General features: G+C 30.3%; 2 long non-coding RNA genes across 2 annotated transcripts; one reads left to right on the top strand and one right to left on the bottom strand.

Moving 5' to 3' along the window:
* Window positions 11242–13740, top strand: LOC108663066. The gene is made up of 4 exons (XR_001928982.1): window positions 11242–11278; window positions 12034–12102; window positions 12973–13087; window positions 13535–13740. It is a non-coding gene; the product is annotated as an uncharacterized LOC108663066 (long non-coding RNA).
* Window positions 13830–15392, bottom strand: LOC108663065. The gene is made up of 2 exons (XR_001928981.1): window positions 14663–15392; window positions 13830–14050 (listed from the first exon to the last, which is right to left on the bottom strand). It is a non-coding gene; the product is annotated as an uncharacterized LOC108663065 (long non-coding RNA).

Below are 20879 nucleotides of genomic sequence, written 5' to 3'. Positions count from 1 at the left end.
TAATTATACAAATATTGTTCTATCAGCAATGGTGTTTTTTTTTTTTTTTGCTATCAATGATGGTGTTGCATAAGTCATATTCTAAAAATTTTGTTTTTAATACGTTGGGTTTCTAACATTTTGTCCTACCTAGAATTTAAATAAGTAATTAATGAAACAAATGATGCAAATTATATTATACTTATTAGTTGAAGTATGAGTAAATTTAATATTTCATTGCTTGGTCCAGATGTATAACTTATAGTATTAAATCTCAAAATTTGGGATCAAGAATACACCATATTTGATGCTTCACTGTCCTATTTTTGGCAGCATCCCATTCATCTCCACTTTATTTTTATAAAGTAAACATGATTGATAATAATTAGGCAGCCATCGAAATAATATTTTTATAGGGTTTTTTTGCAACTTTTTTATTGGTATTTTGCTCTTTAAAATAAATTTTGTTTATCTTCTTATTATCTCATATTATTTTTATTTACTTCATGATTTTTCTTTTATAGTAAACTTGGATCAAGCAATTGATTATTCACGTGAGGTGGGCTTTGGTAGGCGAACAAATTGTGTTTGGATTTGATTATTCTACTTTACATAGTAAGCTCGCTCAATTTTTAAATTTAATTCTTTCTTTTTTTTTTAGATATTTCTTTTTCTTACTTTCTTTTTTTATGTGTAAAATATCATTATCCTTTTCATATGGAAATTTTTTTACATATTATTCTGGAATGAGATAGAAACACATCATTTCCTTTTAACTTCATTTATGTCTATTTTATTATTCTTATGATATATTGATTTTTAAGCTTAAATTGACTGCTTTATGGTGTTCAAAAAATGTTTGTGTTTTTATAAAATTTAAAATGCTCAATTTATCTTTTTATAATATTTTGTACATATGAATAGTCTAACTTTTCTATTCAATAGAATTTGATTCTTAGATGAATGCATCAAGGTTTAAAGTTAGTTGTTTACTAAGATGACATTTACAATGTTTACTTTTATTGTTGTTCTTATTTAGTGTTCTACTTAGAGAAATAACATCTTAGATAAATTACATTCCTTATGTTTCTAAAATATGATTCCACATTTATTCTGTAGCTTATATTGTGAACTATTTTAGTAATTTTTCTTTTCAATTCGATCTCTACTTTGTTCACTGCAACGCATAATGTATAGCTTTATAATCTCTTCATAGTTTCTGTCTCATTTTATGTTTTCTGCTTTTTGTCTACTTTGTTGACATTATTGATTTATTTTTTTAACTTTGGGAGATATATTTTAATCAATTAATGTTATTACTATTTGTTATTTTATTCCTTTTTTATGATTGCCATTTGTAACTTAGACAACTCTTTATACTGTTTTCTTTACTATGCAAATATTATTTGAAAGTTAGCAATGCCAAACCAATTTCTGTGAAATTTATGCCCTTTTCAACAGGCTATTTCAGTCAAGGTGAGGATAATGCGTATATAGGAGTCCATTGACCTTTCTCGACTAGACACACTACTTAGCCTTGATCTCCTAGCTACTTATGCTGCGGTACATCGATTTTATTGTTCACATATAAAATCAACCTTTAAAAAATATATCAATAGCTATAATATTTATTAGATATATGCAAAGACTAACTTAAATAGTTTGTTGCCAATCTTGTTTATGTCAATATTATTATGCTTATGATATACTGATTTTTAATCTTAAATTCACTACTTGATGTTGTTAAAAAAATGTCTGTGTTTTTATGAAATTTAATATGCTCACTCTATCTTTCGATAATATTGTCTACATTGAACCATTTCACTATGTATGTAATTGACATTCATGCCACGTATGTTATCATTGTACCAAAAGATGCACTACATTTTACGATCAAGAGTTCGGATGCATCACAATTTCCACATCAACTCAAAGAAAGATGCCTTTATCGAATCAGCAGATTCCAAATTAATGATAAGAAAATGTTTTTCAATCCTATTCCCTTAAATATCATGGGAATATTTACTGAAAACACTGTCATCCACCCAATTCAAAAAGATTTGCATCCATACCCTGCATGTTACTTTACTTTTGCCTCAATTGACCAACTTAATCCTCGAATCCGCAATGATTTAGTTTTGATAGGTAACTATCAATTATATATGGCTGCCACATTTTTTAATCTTCGATTCTTTTTCTACTGATAGTGGCCACTCTTATTCCTAAATTGATAACTCGATCCATTACTGATTTTCTTTTTTTAATATGCTCATTCTTCCCAGATTTTATTGGAGCTCTTAAATCAATGACCGCCATCGAAAAAGTTCGTTTGCAGAATCGGACAAACGAAGTCAAGAAACGAGACATGTATATTGAAAACCTTAGGTATACAAAAAAGGTAACATGTTTTTCAATCATCAAATCGCTCAAAATTAAATTACTCAAAATGACACCATGTCTTATTAATTATTGATTTCATTCACAGTGGCAACAACTTAAAAGTTGTTTTGTATGGAGACAAAGCTGAAGCAATCAATCAAAACCAACTCCTTGATGATGTGATCAGTCCAATTATAGTGGTGGCTACAACAACTGTGAAGAAATACATGAGTATGTATATTGTATGCATTATCACATAAATTCATTTATCTTAATGAAAACTATATTAATTTCAGTCTTTTTGTGTAGACACACTTTATCTTGCTTCATGTTCAGCCACCAAGGTATATGTTGATCTTGACATACCAGAAACTGCTACCTTCAAACAAAGGTGACATATATTCCTAAAACCTTCATATTACAGTCAAACAAAACATTATGTAATCATAGACGAACATGCAGGTATGAAAAGGAATCCTTTAGCGTGCAAATTATTGATATGCAAATGTTACCCCATCAGTCAACAACAAAGATCAATGAAATCAAAGAATCAACAATAGCAAACATTAACATTGTTGATCCAACAAAAATACAGGTAACCAAAATATAAATCAAAATACTGAAAACTTAACACCCAACTAGAAACAATCTGACAAATTGTGCATTTTGCAAGAACTAAATACAAAATTAGAGCAAATATAACTGACATTGATTGCTTTAATGGATGGTTCCATGATTCATGTAATGAATATGGGGTAGCACTGAGATTCTATGCTGACAAATATTGGTGCACGAAACATGAAGAAAAAACACCAATGCCTACGTAAAAAAATCTTGAACCATTTATATCTCTTGTCCCATTTGTATAATGCTTTCACATTTTTCTTAACAACTGCATTAGACAATACCTCATTCAAATGTGTACTGCCACTTATTGCACTAATAGATCATTATGAAAAAACTATATTATATTCATATCTTTATAAAGTTGTATGAAGCATGCTACGTCTTTTTCATTTTCTTGTTCCTTTATCTATTTATATATATTATTACTCCACTATTCACACATGCACTACCTGATTCTCTCTTGAAATTTATTTAAACATCAACAAAGTAAACTCATTTGTAAAACAATCATAATTCTTATGTTTGATGATTCCCTTTAAACAAGACTTTGGTAAATACACACTTCCTGTTAAAACTTACGGTGAACTACACTTTGCTATTATTTCATTACTTTTTAGGTCATGCAAGGTCAATTGTCCAACGTAGACTCAAATATTTTACTTCTTTTATCAAACAATTTTTTACAGCATTTAATATTCAACAAAAATCTTACATTATATCTTTTTTATTTAAGGTACTCCATATAACTTATTGTCGCAGATCATATTGCACAAATGGACATGGTGGCTTTTCGTAGGCCAACAGAAAAGTTGGTTGGTGCAACAATTACAAAACTTGCAGCATTACAAGCCATAAATCGCATGACCCTCCCTAAACCTTTTAAAACACTAATCAATCAAGAAAAAAATTTTACAATAAGCTTAACCACCAGAGCAATGAAATCAAGAATCGCGAACTACAAGATGTTTGACTATGATGAGCTATAAAACCAACCATTTTGCACTTCACGTTTTGTTGGTGCTTCAGGATCAATAACACCTCCAACAAGAATAGAACAACCACAAGAACAAATTCTATCATCACCAGCCAATAACCAAGTGGTTAAAGAACTTTTCGCTGACTACACACCACAAAAAGAACTCACCACCACTAAAGGAGAAGAATCACCAACCAAGAAATACAAGGCCAGGTAAAACTCATATTTCATTTTATGATTTCTGAAGATTTCATTGTCACGACCCAAATCCCCGCCATGACCTGCGCAAGGGCTCATGGACATAACCCACTAATGTGGTTATTAATGGCCATGACCACATTTCATTGATGACCAAGCAAGCCTATTAATATCACCTGTTCATCGTTCCATCAAAGTTGCTAAATCACATTTCATAACTTCAAATTAAAATAATACTAAACATTGCCAACTCGTAGTGGCATTACCAATCAAAGATACATGTATTATCTAAACATACATCTTAATAATTTACATTGAGTCTGTCTATACACAACAAAAAGAGTACTTGACTTCCAACGGAGAGACTTGAAGAAATGTACAGCTACTGAATGTCGGACACCTACCATGGGTTGAATATACGAAGACACCTCTACCTAGTTACCAACTGCCTCTTGATCTGAAAACATGAAGTTAGAAATGGTGAGTATAAACCCAGTGAGTGAACAAGGAAAGGAACAAGCAATAGAATAAGGAAAAGTTTGAAATCATAATGCACTTATTTGAAAACGATGCACTTTAGCTTAAGTCCTTATTAAAACCCTTAATTGAACCCTTGGTTGATAAATCATGTGATGATAGAGAATTCATATTCAACATGAAATTGAAGAAGTGGAAAATATGGCAAAAACCAGCCAAGTGATAAGCGGCACAGAAAGTTTCATTCTCGCTGCAGCAAGAAACAGAGCAACAAGAAAGACTTCCTTTCATCCTAAATAAACCATTTCACTGCAATGCAAATCAATTTGGAACACTAAAAAAAATGCTCAAGGTTCAACAAACAAGATTCCACATACATTATAGTCACACATGTGCAAACATATATGTATATATATATATATCCATCACCATGCACACTCTCCCATCATCATCAGCTCATGTGCACTCCTCACTAGCACATGGCTGCGTCAGCATCAGCTTATACGCACTCCTGCTTACACATAGCCAAGTCATCATCGACATATACACACTCCTACTCACACATAGCCGAGTCAATATCAACATACGAAAGAAACACCCAATGCATATTATACATATCATCATATTGTGATAACACATAAACCATTTATGTAGCACATTTTCACAAGATAAAAACACTTCACCAAAGGCTTGTTCCCAAGGTACATTTTAAAAAAAAAGCTGGATAAAATCTTTTAAATGTTTGTACAATTACCTTCACATTTCCATAACAAATTTTGAAATGCAAGTCCACTCACCTGTCTTTGTTGATTCTTAAATTACTCCAAATTCCACTAATGCCCCGAATGGTGATTTGGGGTTTCAGTGGAACCTATCACACATTAGCGTCATAATTAACTCAATCACATAACCATAATTCTAAAAGCTATCTCCTAAATCATGTTTCACTAGTTATTCCTAACTAGCTTCTAACTACCATCAAGTGGCTAATTATTTACACTATTATAATCACACCAAAATGAATAAACTATCTCAACTACAAAACGCTCATAAATCTAACTATTAATCATTCTCAACAACTAAAATATCAACTCAATTTAAATTCTCACCTTGCTAGATTTGCAATTGAATATCTCCTCAAAAATTCCCAAACAATTATAGAAGGTCTTTCTTTCTCTCTCTAAAACCCTAGTTAGTGAGAAAAAGTATTTATCTAAGACATTTTAAGGGTTTTAAAGTGAAAGAGTGAAAGAGCATGAGGTTTTATAAAAAAATGCACAAAAGCATGAAAATGAAGGCTAACTTGATAGGGTTATGGAAGCTTGAAGAGTGCTCCCATCGAAGGTGAAGAAATGTGGGATGGGAGGAAGAAGAATAAGAAGATAAAGTGCTGGAAATCTGAGGAAGGTGCTGGAGGATGAAGATATTTATAGTTAAAACTTATCCAATTGTTAATGAAATTACAATAATGCCCTTAGCAATGCCATTTGTCTTCCTCTTGTTCTTGTGCAATCTTTTACTCTTTTAACACTAGGAAAAGGTCCAAAATCCTCTAAAATAGGTCCCTTAAGTAACCCCCAAAAGTCCTCGCTTTTAAAACCCCAAAATCTTGTTATTTGTGGAATTTACGGTGAGGGCTGCAACTCTCAATTTCCAACGCCGTGGCGCTCAAACATTTTGTCAATTTCTGTTCTTCTAGTGCAGTCCTTTCATTTCGACAAAGATTTTGACCACCTTTCCACCAAAACTAGGAAAAGTGGTAAACATAAAAGTTGTAGCCCTACCTCTTAGCTTTCTAATAATTCAAAAATCATGTCATTTGGACTCCTGTAGTGGGAGATATATTTGAAAAACTGAAATATATGCAAATAGGGTTACTGTTCATTATGACCTTTCTTCACCAACTAAAATTATTTTTGATCCTACTCCTATAACGACATAACATAATTATAAGTAACGTAAAACTAGCATCATTAGCTCAAATTAAACCTTTAAACATAAGTTCCACCTCTAGTTACGTGTCTATGAAGGTTGAGGTTTCACATTCATGCATTTATCATCTACTGCTATTGTGTGCATTTTTATTTTGTGTCATATTCTTGAGAATTCATTTCCCAGCTAAGTCCCTTATCTCCTTTATTTTCTGCATGAAAGTGTTATCTTTTTATTTGAAGTTGAAAGATTGTCAATTGTTTTGTTCCTCTCTTAATTTAGATTTGTTAATTTTTTGTTAAAGACTGAAAACTCTTACTTTGGAGGACATAAAGACAATATTCAATTCATTTTTTTCATTTATGTTTTCTATACATTACTGCACTCAAGGAAGATACCATTTTAGCTTACAATGAGAAATTTAACTTTTATGAGTTGTTATCGTAGATTGATATCCAAAACTGGAAGATTTGTTTGAAAAAAGTTTGTTTCCTTAATTTTAACTGTCAACCAACTTACAGTTTTGGCAAATAGGCCTCATGTGATGTTGTTTCTTTTGCTTATTGAAAATTCTTGCACTTTTTGCTTTGTTGCTTTCAATTTTTTGAAGAAACAATATTGTTCACTTACTAAAAAAAGAGTATCTAAAGAAATTTAACATATTTGATGATATGTCTTAAACCCAAACTACTACCTTAAATAGTTGAATTCTATTTGTTAATTTACAATAATATAATAAGATTCACTTCTTACTACTTCAATTCTATACATAACTTAACTTACATTTTTCCCCCATGCAGAGCCACTTCTAAAACAACCCGATCATCAAAAGCCAACCTTGATGAACAATCTTTGCCTACCTCTTAATACCAAGAAATTCTAGAATGTGACTCCTAGTTATGCCCAAAATTGCCTTATTTTTTGTTAACAGGCACCAAGATGGATTGTCCTCCATAATGTCAACTTTTGTTTACATAGAAAAATCTGCAAAAACACAATATCAAATCTTGATCTAAATTTTGTTCATGGGCACTAACTCCTTATTAACTAGGCAACGGTGAATGTTACTGTTATTACTATGCACTCAATTTTGTTAAATGGGAATGAATGCTTTTCTTGATTGAGTACAGATGAATGAATACAATTATCCACAACTATAATATATTCTTCCACTTTATACTAAAAATTCTCATAACCATTTCTTCCAACAATTTCATTTTACCATAGCGCAATGCACGGGACAAATTCTAGTATAATATATATACACAAATTCTTATACACATGTGTACATACACTATAAAGATGTTGGAGAAATGTAATGTGATTGCATTAAGTGTTGAAGGTTAGATCCTCAATGTTTTCAAAATGAATTAAAGGACAATATAACATCGGGTTTGGTTTTTGAAATATAAATTGCATTGTTTCTAACATAAGTGCATCGTGTTACATAAAACATTCCGTATCGTTTGTTTGTTCCCTTCCTATATTCACTCCCTGGGTTTATACTCATTCTTTTCAACTTCATGTTTTGGTTTTCAGATTCGGAGGTAGTTTGAGCCTTGTTTGAGGTGTTCCCCTCATACTCATCTTTTGGTAAGTTTACCATCACACTCAATAATAGTACCCACGCCCAAAGTCACTCCGTTGGTAGTTAAGGGTCTTTTATATGTGTATATGATTGTTTTAATGTAAATTGTTAAATTTTTTGTAAACACTGTATGTTTAGTCTGATTAATAATGTCGTCATAGGTTGGCAAGTGATAACACTATTTTAAGGATGGTATATGTTTGGTTGTGATGATTTATTTTTGAATAAATTATTATTAGAAATTACAAATTATGGATCTTAAAGAAAGAAGGGTGATAGATAGACTAATGAACAAGTTTTCATAGAGAAGCTTGTTTGGGCCTAGTAGGCTATGCCTATTGGGCCATGAGCCGATCATGACCCGAGATTGGGCTGTGACACACGAGGAACGAAAATATCCACTATCACACCAAACTGATCAAACATTGATTTAAAACTAGCCCAAGACATATCTTTCACCTTATTGTCTACAAAAATCACATGAAAAGTTCTATTCCACCATACTAATTCAGATTGACCATGCATCCTTGTGCCCTAAAAGCCCTGATTGCTTATTACCCATAGTTGCTCCACCTCTTCCATGCCTACTTGTAAAAAACCTCTCAACTCTCTATTTCACTTTTTTAAAAAAAGTAATTTAAATCTTGGATTTTTAGTTTTGGAAAATATTATTTGTTGTTCCAAATTTATTGATTCCTTCAAACTAAAAGATTTGGATGGATTTTGTAAAGCCCGACCTTATAAAATACTATTCATGACATACATGTGATGGATTGCATGTTTGCATGCTAGGAGAGGCCCGAAAAATTTACAAAAGTCGGTATTGTACCTAGAGATACAACAAAGTTTATTTAATCCTCGAACTAAATCAAATAGGAATTTTAAGGTGAGTTTAAGAGTTTCACAGGTCATGGATGACTTAAAAATGGTAATTTGGAGTTTGAGGATCCATTTGGAGTCAAATCGGAATTTTCACTAACGAGGGGCAAAATGGTCATTTGCCACCTGGGGACAAAATGGGAATTTTAGAAAAGATTTTTTTGACCCCATTTGACTTATTAGAGTATAATTTGACTTATTGAAGTATGATTTGAGGTTTAGAAGTGAAAAATTTTAATTTCGGTATAATTTGGAGTATAGGGGTAAAATGGTAATTTTGCCACCTCAGGGGCAAAATTGTAATTTTCCACCACCAGGATATTTTTTCCAGCACATGGTCTTCCTTGTCTTCATCTTTGACCCTTGACTAAACATGTGGTGGAGATAAAATGTTTAAATTTTTAAAATTTTAAAAACGGGCCAATGACATGATGCCATGTGTCATGCCTTTATTAATTTATTATTTTCCTTTTTAAAAGGCACAAAATCAGCCCATCTTCCACCCCATGGCCGGCCAAACCAGCAAGAAGAGAGAGAAAACAAAAACAAAACCCTAGAGAGAGAAAATCAAAGAAAAAGTGTGAATTTTCAAGGAAATTAAGTGAAAAAGGTGAGTTTTTTCTATTAAGCTTGAGTTTTCTTATTCCCAAGCATTTCTCTTTATTTTCCATGATTAAATTACATGTTTTCATGATGAATTCAATTCTGAAAAAATGGGTTAGGAGAGAGAAAGTTGTTGGATTTATTTGATTTTAATTTATGTTAGTGTTTTTAGTTAGTTTAGCATATTTAGAAACAAAACAACAAGAAAAGAATTTATTTTCTCCCCCAACCATTAATGGCTGAATTTACCATGTAGTGAGTGAGGATGAGTTTGATTTTATTCTAGGAGAATTGGTTAAGGAATAATGAATTATGAGCCTAGAAAAATAATGGGAATTTTCGGAGCAAAAATACGAATTTTTACCCACTAGGGGTATTTTCGTAATTTGCTGTTGGGACTGATAATTTGCACCACACTGAGGGACATTAAGTTAATTTGGGTGCAATTGAGGTATAGAAACTGAAAAGAATTAAATTGGAGTTTAAACGGACCCGTTAGGAATTTAATCGGGTGATAAGACGAATTAGGCCAATACCGGGTTTAGATAGTTACCAGTGCATTTTTGCATTCCATATCATGCATTGGTAGTCTAAATTAGTTTAATTTTGATTTAGTACCAACTTGGTGAAACTCTCGATTTTGTACTGTGTCAAGGTGGTGAGTCCTCCGATAAAGGCAAGGAAATTGCATCCGAGGACCAGTAGACAGAGTGCTTCGAAAGTCTGCATTCTAGACATTGTGAGTAAACTTACTGTCATTTTAATTATCTAGGGTGGTTTTTAGATGCTTTCATGAATTCTATGGAAAAAGGAATTTAAAAAGATAAATTTTCATGTTTTATGAATAAATGAGTTTCAATGAAATTAAATTATAAATTGTTTTGAAATTAATAGTGATTTTGAAAAATAGAGTACACGGAGACTGTTAATTGTGGCAATTTGATTGTTTAAATTAACTGGCTTATGATAAATCGAGCATGATTGGCTAGTTGGCAATTGTATTGAAATGCGAATTGTTTGGTTACCTTGAAAAACTACGAATTACAAAATTGCCATATCATGTTATTGAGTTTTATTATATGGTGGATTATATATTAATTAATCACTGCAGTAGGGGGTTTCTGTGGACCAGCCTTTTAGAGGGGCACGGTAAACCCCATTATATTCTTACCTCGAACGGAGAGGCGCGTAGGGTATCTCCTGGGGTAAAGTTTAGGGTTCACTTCACGCTAAACCACCACGTGAGGGGGAACTCAGCCAACGCCAAGGAACGGCTATGTTTTCAAAACAAAAACATGATTTATGTGAAATGTGAATTTTAATAGCCTTGGCGGTCTCGGTAGGATGCCTCGGCCAAGGTGTCCCCGAGAATGGATTTATGGCACAAGCCTAGATTTTTATGAGATTCATAAGCCTCTTTACGTGTTTTGAACAAAATGTGTTCTAATGCTATAACCCAGTTTATGATGATTTACTTTATTGTCTCCATGTACTCAACTCTAGATGTTTATGATGATGTTTGTTTACTCATTGGGATTTTATAATCTCACCACCCTCCTTTCCACCCATTTCAGGTTCAGTATAGACTGTAGATAGCTGATCTCATCGAGGACTACAGTGGGATCTGCATTTTCCAAACCGTAGGTTCACAGTCCTCTTTACTTTTGTTTATTCGGGGGCACTCTTGTTATTGTAAATTAAATTAAATATTTTGGCTTACTGTATTTAAGTATGTATAAATTTATTTAGCTTTTACGTTATAAAAATTATTCACGTATAACTCTATAAATATTGTTTTATAAGAAAATAGAATATTTTACTTAATATTTCTTTTATTTTCTTATTATATTCAAATAACCATAATTTCGTTTTAAATGAAGATTTTAGACTTTTAAACTCATTTTGAATATGAATTGTGTGTTTTGTACTTGTATATTACGTTTTAGCCAGTTTTAAAATTTTTGAGAAAAATGACCAAAATACCCTTGTGAGACGAAAAATTAATATTTTATTTGTTTAAAGTTGGAAACAGCTTAAAATATTTTAGAACACGATATTTGACAATGGTTGCTCACAAGGGAACAGAGAAACTGATAGTAAAGCCTTGCGGGGTTTCGGGTTGACATTCCGGGCAATAAATGTCTACCGGGACACCGCGGCGGTTGTCACTGGCTTGATGGGAGTACCGGGTCGTGACAGATTTCCTCCTTGTCTAGAGCTCACCTAAGCTAAACATGCTAAGTTTATGGATTTAAATACATGGGTATTGGAAAAGCAGAAATGTTAGTCTAGAGAATTAGTTTTAAGTGAACTCAAAAAGTTTCAAAATAGCCTAGAATAATTGTTATGCGATTCTTAGACTAAATACTAATTGCAATGATTGTTGGATGTTTAGGAATGGTTAAAACTCCAAGGAATTAGTTGGAATAGAGTTTTGCTTGTTGAGACAGATTGACTTTTCGAGGTGAGTGGGTACACCTCTTAAAATACTCTATACGGTAAAGTTGAGCATGATTTATCAATTGGGATGCCTTGCATTATTTGAATGCTATGTTGGTTTCGATAAATCACATTCTATGAGAAATCATGTTTTCAAGAAAGTTTTCAATCTACTATGTAGTAAATGTCATTACTATATACTAGTTTTCAACAAGGGGAAACAAGCCCTTTCAAATGATTTCATTCAAATACTCTTCGATTGGATGTATGTTGCACAATTGATGCATGGTTAAAAAAAGCCTAGGTAGATGAATAAATACTCACCCTAGCCTACGTGCTAGTATGGGTGGAATAAAATGCCTCTATGAGGAGGTGAATGTAGATTGTAAAATGCCCACAAATATAAATTATGAGAATAGATGAGTAAGTCCCCACCACTTGATGGTTATAAGTGGATGTAATAATACCTACTAATGAAATTGTGCTATAGATGGAAAGGATAGAATGTGATTACTATAAATTATAATTGTTGAATGTTATGTGGTGATAATGTTTTAAGTATGTATGAATTTGCCATGTATGCATAAGGGTCAGATGTCGGGCGTCATACCATACATGTACAAAGGCTAGATGTGGGACGTTATACCACATGTGGTAAAGGCCAGATGTGGGGTGTTATACTACACAAATACCCAAGCCAGATGTGGGGCTTCATACCACACATGATAAAAGGGGCTAAAGTGGGGTGTTATACCACATACTTTAGAATCGTGATATTGAGGCAAACATGCCAATTTTGTTGTGGTGATATCTATGCCATTATTTTGTTGATGAAAATGTTCATTTAGTAATGATGATGAATTAAGTTATCAATTGATTGTTCATGCATCGAAAGGTTGATGTTGAGCTATTGAGTGGAAAACTCGCATAATGCTTCCTAAGTCCTCGAGTGGGAGGTAATACCCAAGTTATGGGCTGTAAAAGGATTGATCCCACTACCAATGATAAAGGTACCAATATCCTTGATACAAACTCTCTCATTTTCTCCTTGCAAATGTTTTGTAAGTAGAAATATAAATGCTTAGTAACAATTTTATGCATATTGAATTTCAAATGCGTTTATAGAAAATGTTGAAATGTGATTATTGATCGTTTGAAAGGACTATACAATTGTTTATGAATATCATTTTGTTTTTTTTTTTTTTTGCGAAGTATGATTTATTCCAAAAACTCTTTGATAACTTTATTATATAGAGTTATTTTGACACATTTTGAGGATTTAAGTAGTTAGATCTTCAAGATTTTAAGTTAAAATTGTAACATTTTAAGTGTTTTTCTAGTTTAAGTTTAATTACATGTTGAGTAGTTAATTCAAGTTATTTTAGTTAAATTTTATGTTATTTTGTTTTAAATTACTTTAATAGTAATATTGATAATTTCTCTTATTACTTTCGTAGGAAATTTGATGAAAAACGCTCATTTGATTAAAATTCATTCAAGTATGATGATGGCTTCATTCGTATATATTACAGTATTTTGACCATATCTCTGTATACAAAACTCCAAATGTAGTGATTCTTGAACCACTAGACTTCTAAGAGGAAGGACTACAACTTTTATATTTACCACTTCACCCAGTTCAGACTAGATCATGGTCAAAATATTTGTCGAATTCGGAGCATTGCAGTAGTAAGCATGCACTGAACATGATACATTATTTGGAGCATATCTTTCAATCCAGAAATCCAATTGACGTAATTCTTAATCCATTGAAAGTTAAGAGATAGGGCTACAACTTTTATGTTTTTCACTTTTCCCAATTCGGACCAGATCAAGGTAAAATTACATTCAAAGTTGATAGACGACCATAGCAATAGGAGAACAAGGCTGCAACTCTGGTGAAAGAAAGCTCACCATACAATTTTCTTGAGAGTTCAAACCTGTGGCGCTAGAGAAGTAGCACTGCAACGCTACTGTAGCAAAAAAACCAACATTGAGATGCTAGGCAATTTTTCAAAAATAACAAAATTGATGAAATTTTAAAAATTAAGTTACTTAAAGCCTATTTTTTCAGAGGTTTAAAAGAAAAAGTAACAAGTAACTATTCTAAAGATTTGGAGCAAAAAACAAAAGAAAGAAAACAAGATAAATTGAGAAAGAATTGAAATTGCAAAGCTTCAACACTTAATTTTTTTTCTACTTTTTTTATTCTTTTATTTTCTTTAACTTGGATTCATGACTTAATTTCTTTGAATGTTGTTTTTATTAATTAGGTGAATTTCAACATATAATTTGAATATTAATTTCTCTTTTATTTATCAAGAATGGGTATAATTTTACTTATTCAAATATATTTTTAATGCTTTTGATTGCTTGGTTAACAATTAATTAAATTGTAAATCTGATTTAAACTCGATAAAAAAATTTTAAATTGAACTAAAATTTAAATAATGTATGTTCACATTACTTAAATAATTTAAAGTTAAAATAGAAAAGGCACTTCTATGAAAACATAAAAATAACGGGTAACATAAAATAAAAAATAAAAAAAAGTTCGAAAAACGGAAAGGAAGATTATAATATACCTCTGGTTGATTAAAAGCGGCTAAATGCTCAAAGACGAGGTACATAGAGAGGACAAGAGCAACCAACAGAAACCAATATTTATTTCTTTTGAGTGGGATTTCTAGTCAACCAACAGCTATCTGATACGCTTGGTAGAATCATCCGAAAACAGCAAGAATTAAATCAACCCATATTTCAATTAAGAAAAAAAATATCTATAAGGGAGGAACCATCAGAAACCAAAAGTTATCCCCAGAAGCAGAAAGCTTTACGGTCCGCATCATGGTTCAATCTTCTCGTTAAAGAAGATCACATCACCTGGTTCCTTTTTTTTCTGTTTTTGAAGGTTTTCAATTGAAAACTCAAGGGGAAAAAAGGGTTTTAAAATATGAATCAAATACTGGAAAAGTAATAAAAATTTTCTTTTTTAAAATAAAAAAAGAAGCTAATAAGAGAGAAAATGGAAAACGAGCTCAGAAAAATATGGGTATGGAGAAATTATCAGCACAAATTAGAATCAGCGTGGTGCATGACTTTCTCTAATTTCTCATCATTGCCCAATATTATGCCATCAACATAAACCATAAAACTTTAAAGAAGAAGATAGAAATCCAACAAGAAGAATGACTAACAGAAAAAAGATGCAGCCTTCTCTGAGCTAAGACCACATCAAATAACAATGAGAGCCGGCGTCTACTCTGGGTTTGACATTTATAGAGGGAACTCGAAACCCTAATTTCCCTTTCATTTTTCTCATCATCACAATTTTGCCCTCTATGCCTTTACTACTTCCCATTTATGACCCTTTATTAGACTTACAGCATGTTTGGTACAGGAAATCCCATTTTTTCTCTTTACCTTTGTTTGGTAAGTAATGTGATAAGGAACAACTATTTTTTATTAACAGTTATTCTCTAAAATTGGGTAAAATTTAAGCTTAATTAAATTTAGGTTCTCTATAGGTTTTGCTATTTCATGATTGAGGGAATAGCTTTAAAATATAATAAAATTAAAATATTCCTTATAATTTAAAAATATTATAACCCTAGACCTATAAATATTTTTTTCTCATTTTTTTTTCTTTCTCTCTCTTCTCACGTTCTTTCCTCTCTCATTCTCTCTCTAACTTGCGCTCATCATCGAACATGGTGGCGATGACAGTGGTTTCACGATCGAATCTGGTCGGAAAGCGTCGATCTAGTCCTTTTCGACACATGATGTGCTAGATCAACGTTTCATTACACCGAACACATTTTCGATGGCCGGCCCATGGAGAAAAAGAAAGGAAAAAGAAAAAAAATAGAATAAAAAAAAATTTATTTATAAATTTTAAAATATTAATATTTTATNATATTATATTTTATATATAATTTAAACATTATTAATATTAATAGGATTAAAATATTAAAATATTAATAATTTAAAATATTAATGTTTTATTTATTAAATTATTAATCTATTAAATTTTTAATGAGTATAAATAAAAAATAAAAAAATTATTAATATTTTAACCATAATAATATTAAATTATAAATAAAATATTAATATTTAAAAATATTAATAATTAAATTATATTAAAATATTAATATTTAAATTATTAATTATTACTATTTTAATTAAATTATAAATTATTAATATTTAAAAATAAAATAAAAATAAATAATCATTTATAAAATAAAGGATATTTTTGTCTTTGTACTTTCTATTCTTTTCTTATTCTAAAATTATTGTTACTAACCAAACACTGCAATAAGTCATAATAATTATTCTTATCTTATTTCATTCATCGTACCAAATTACGTAATAACTATTATATTCTATTCCCACCTCATTTTATTCTCATGTAATAACTATTTTATTTCATTCCTATCTATCTCGCAAACCAAACGTACTTTTAGGATTTGGGATAGTCTAGGCTTAAGCCCTTAGCCCTTAACCTCAAGGCCTGAACTCAAGGGTTTCGATTTGATTTTGGGTTTGTTTTGCTTGATGAATTGCTTGAGCAATTAAAACTATTCAAATTTTATTAATTATTGTTGTCATTTCATCACGTAAATAAAATCAAGACTAAATGCTTAATTTAAGATTAAAATTTTTAAGTTTTTGTCAATTTAAAGTCAAATGTTTCAATTTTATTAAGTACCTGTCGAATATTTTCGATTATTTACAATTACGGGTTAAAGTAAGAGGTGTTTAGTACGTGTAAGACACGTGCATGACATGGATGCTAACTTGAATTTTTGCTTCTGACGTGGCAAGTGAATTGGATTTTTGGCAAACAACACCATTTGGTCCAGGCAAAAACGACTCTGTTTTTCCTTATTTGATTAATCCCATTAGTTAAAATTTCTCACTATTTTACTTTTCCACCATTTTAATTTTCCCACCATTGACCAGGAACAGAGCCTCATATAGGTTTTGGAGGGTCTTTAATATACTTGATAATTCATGTTTTCATATCTTAAACGTATTAGACACGATTAGACACAAAACCCATTAAGATTAAACACGAACACGACGCGAATATTATTCGTGTTTTAAATCTAAAACACGTACACATATACTTTTGATAACCGTGTAACACGACATAACACGTTTAGACACGTTTAACATATGACACGACACGTCTAATAACACGATTAACCCTAAAAATAATTATAATTAAATATAATTTTATTATTTAAATTTAAAATCAATAATTATAAAAACAATTATAACAAAACAAAATAACAAGAACATCAAGTATAACAAAACAAAATTTAAAATTAGGATTTGGATATGACATAATTACATTATTATCTTTATAAAATTTTAAAAATTATTAAAATAATTATTTAAAATTATTTAAGTAAGGCTAAAACAGCTTTTGACTATTAATTTTTAACAAGTTAATAAGCGTATTATGTATATAAGTTTAAACACGATAACACAATTAAATATGTTTATACATTTAAATATGATAACACGATTAATGAAACGTGTTTTAAACGTGTTACTCGTGTCTGACACGTTAAGATACAAAAATTTTCATATCTTAAACGTGTTAGACACGATTAGACACGAAACACGTTAAAGCTATACCTAAACCTGTTTAACCCCGTGTCTTCTCGTGTCGTGTTAACGTGTTGTGTCTAAAATTGTCAAATCTAGCTTTTTAAAATTTCCTTTATAGTATATAAAATTTTTAAAACTTTTAATATATTCTCTTAATGGCCCTCTCAAAATAAAGAATAAAAAAATCCAACATGCTTCATTCAATTTTAATTTTTTTTTATTTTTTAATTTATATTATTATTTTTTAAAAAAAATTTTATACTATTTGCTCATGTGTTATAAATTTCTATAGATTTATTTTTTCAAATTTCTATAAACCATCAACCACATTCTTTTTTCTTTTTATTATGTCATATGTGAGTTCTATCTTCTACTTATCATGTTCGTCTTTTTCTGTTATTTAGATTTTATTTTCATGATTTTAATATTTTAAAATTAATAAATCATTATATAATGCTCGAATATAAGTTGTAATGATGCATTGTTACTTAAAATTTTATCAATGTATCATTTTTTAATTAATCTTGATTATATAAGAGGAAATTATCTTTAGTATATCTTTTTTATATGCTTTACGTTTTATATTTAGTTGAAATGNATTTGATAATTTTTAAAATTAATAAATCATTATATAATGCTCGAATATAAGTTGTAATGATGCATTGTTACTTAAAATTTTATCAATGTATCATTTTTTAATTAATCTTGATTATATAAGAGGAAATTATCTTTAGTATATCTTTTTTATATGCTTTACGTTTTATATTTAGTTGAAATGAATTATCATGAATATATAGTTTTTAAATAATCTTAATTATATAAGTGAAAATTATTAATCTTGTATATCATATTTAACTATTTATATTTTATGCATTATTGTTTTATATTTAGTATTATAAGTTTATATAGAAATAAAATAAGAATATTATATGCTAAATGCATTAATTTTTTTTTTCAAGTTTGATTAAAGTATGAATATGTTGAAAACATTTAACAAATTCTTTAAAAGAAAATATGCAAATCGTCCAAATTATTCTCCTACACTTGAGCCATTAAGTCTCAATGCTTTAATTCATGAACAAAAGTAATGTAAATCAAAATGTCTAACACTAAATCTTAAAGAAATGGATTTTTTTAATACATAATTTTTAATTGATAAATTTGAATTCAGAAAATATAGTCGAGCACAACTTTCCTAAAAAACTATTATAAGTATTTTTTTTCTTGATATACGTGTTATATAAAATTATTTTTTATTAACAACCTTTTGATTATTGATTAAGTTCAATATATTAATTTTTAAAAGTTTTAACCTTTATTCATCTGTCTCTAGCTCCTCAACAAAAGTTGGCTAACTCTACCCTTGCCATCGACCCAAATTAACCACACTTTGCCTCCTCTCCTCTCCAATTGTTTTCCCTCTCCATCGTCTCACCGTCCAGCTAAGTATCTGTCGTCGTCATCTTATCAGGAGTCGCCTGTTTGTGGGCTCTTTTCGTCGTTTGCTAAACCAAAAATAGTTAGGTATGCCTTGCATATTCATTTTCATTTTCTATCTTTAATAGTTGCCACCAGTAAAATTACCATTGAATAATTTTTCTACATGGTGTGTAATAAATTTTGTAAATGGGATATAGTTTCTCTGTGATAACTAGTAATAACTGTAGCAAGTTATTACACATGTTGAAAAAATGATGTTGTTATACGTTATATTCAAAAAAATTGTCTAATTGTGATATTTTTTATATTTTGAACAAGATGGTTGATCAATTACGCATCATAAGGTTTTATTACGGTGGTGCTTAAATTGGGGGAAGCAAAACCCTCAAGTATGTAAATCGTTTAGTGGAAGACTTCACATTTGACCCAGACAAAGTTGGTTATTTTGAGTTATTAAGCACGTGTCAGGACACTGGTTATCAAAACATCAAACAAATTTATTATTTAAAGTTTGGGTGCACAATTGTTAATGAAAATTAAAAGGAGATAAAACATCTTGTCATATAAGATAAAGAATGGTAGTTTTATGATAAAGCCTTTTTTATCAAGTCAAAATTATTCAAATTATAACATGGCATGTAATAACTTTTTCATCATGGCATGTAACAATTAAATTTTTCAACATGCCATATAATGACTCAATTTTCAATATGACGTATAACAATTATATTTTTCAATATGGTGTGTAACAACTACATTTTTCAACATGACATGTAACAACTACATTTTTCAACATAACGTATAACAACTAAATTTTCAATATGGTGTATAACAATTATTTCTAACATAACGTGTAACAACTAAATTTTAAAACATGACGTGTAACACTATATTTTTTAACATGGCCTTAACAATATTTTTTCCACAAAAAGTAACAATAACATTTCCCAACATGTTATGTAACAAATATATAGAAAATGACATGTAACAACATCATTTTTTTGACGTGCCATGGAACAACTTTTTTCGACAATGGCGTTTAACAACACATTATAGAAGCCTTGCCTCTCACATATTTGCAAATTCTGAAGAGAAGTCCGCAGGCACTCAAAAATCATACAAATCTTGGTATATCACTTCGTATAAATCATTAGCAATACTTCATACAAATCATTAATAAGTTAACATCTAATGAAAATAACTAACACTTCATATACAAATCATCCACTCGATCAAGAGGTTTAACTGTAAAGTGATATGCTTCATTGAATTTTTGACTCAACCATGAAGTAGCCCAAGGCTTGCAGGGCGTCAAAACTTTGACCCCTTGCTCGTGTTATTCATAGAAACAACGTTGGAATATGTCTTTAATGAACTTGATCAAAACAATGATTGGTGTTTGTCTTACACTCTTCAGACACGAGTTAACACATTCGTAATGTTCGATGTCAAGAGTTGGTATTGTCTTACTGATGACCGTGCATGTGCCCATCTCTAAGGAGAAGAAAACTGGATTAAAGAGGAGATAAAACAAAATGGGTAAACTTGAGAGAAAATTAGGCGTAGGATTTAGATCAAAACAGCATCATTTGTATTATATGTCAAATCAGTTGTCATGTCATCAACTCACGTAATTTTTTATCACGTATAATACATGCTCTATCCACCTGTCAATTTAACCCTTAATTATAAGAACTTGAAAACATTTGACCTTAAATTATTACAATTGAAACATTTGACCCT

The sequence above is a fragment of the Theobroma cacao genome, chromosome 8 (assembly GCF_000208745.1).
Source record: "Theobroma cacao cultivar B97-61/B2 chromosome 8, Criollo_cocoa_genome_V2, whole genome shotgun sequence".
NCBI classification, from domain to species: Eukaryota; Viridiplantae; Streptophyta; class Magnoliopsida; order Malvales; family Malvaceae; genus Theobroma; species Theobroma cacao.
Note: the sequence above shows the minus strand (reverse complement) of the source record. Positions and strands in the feature narration are given on the sequence as shown.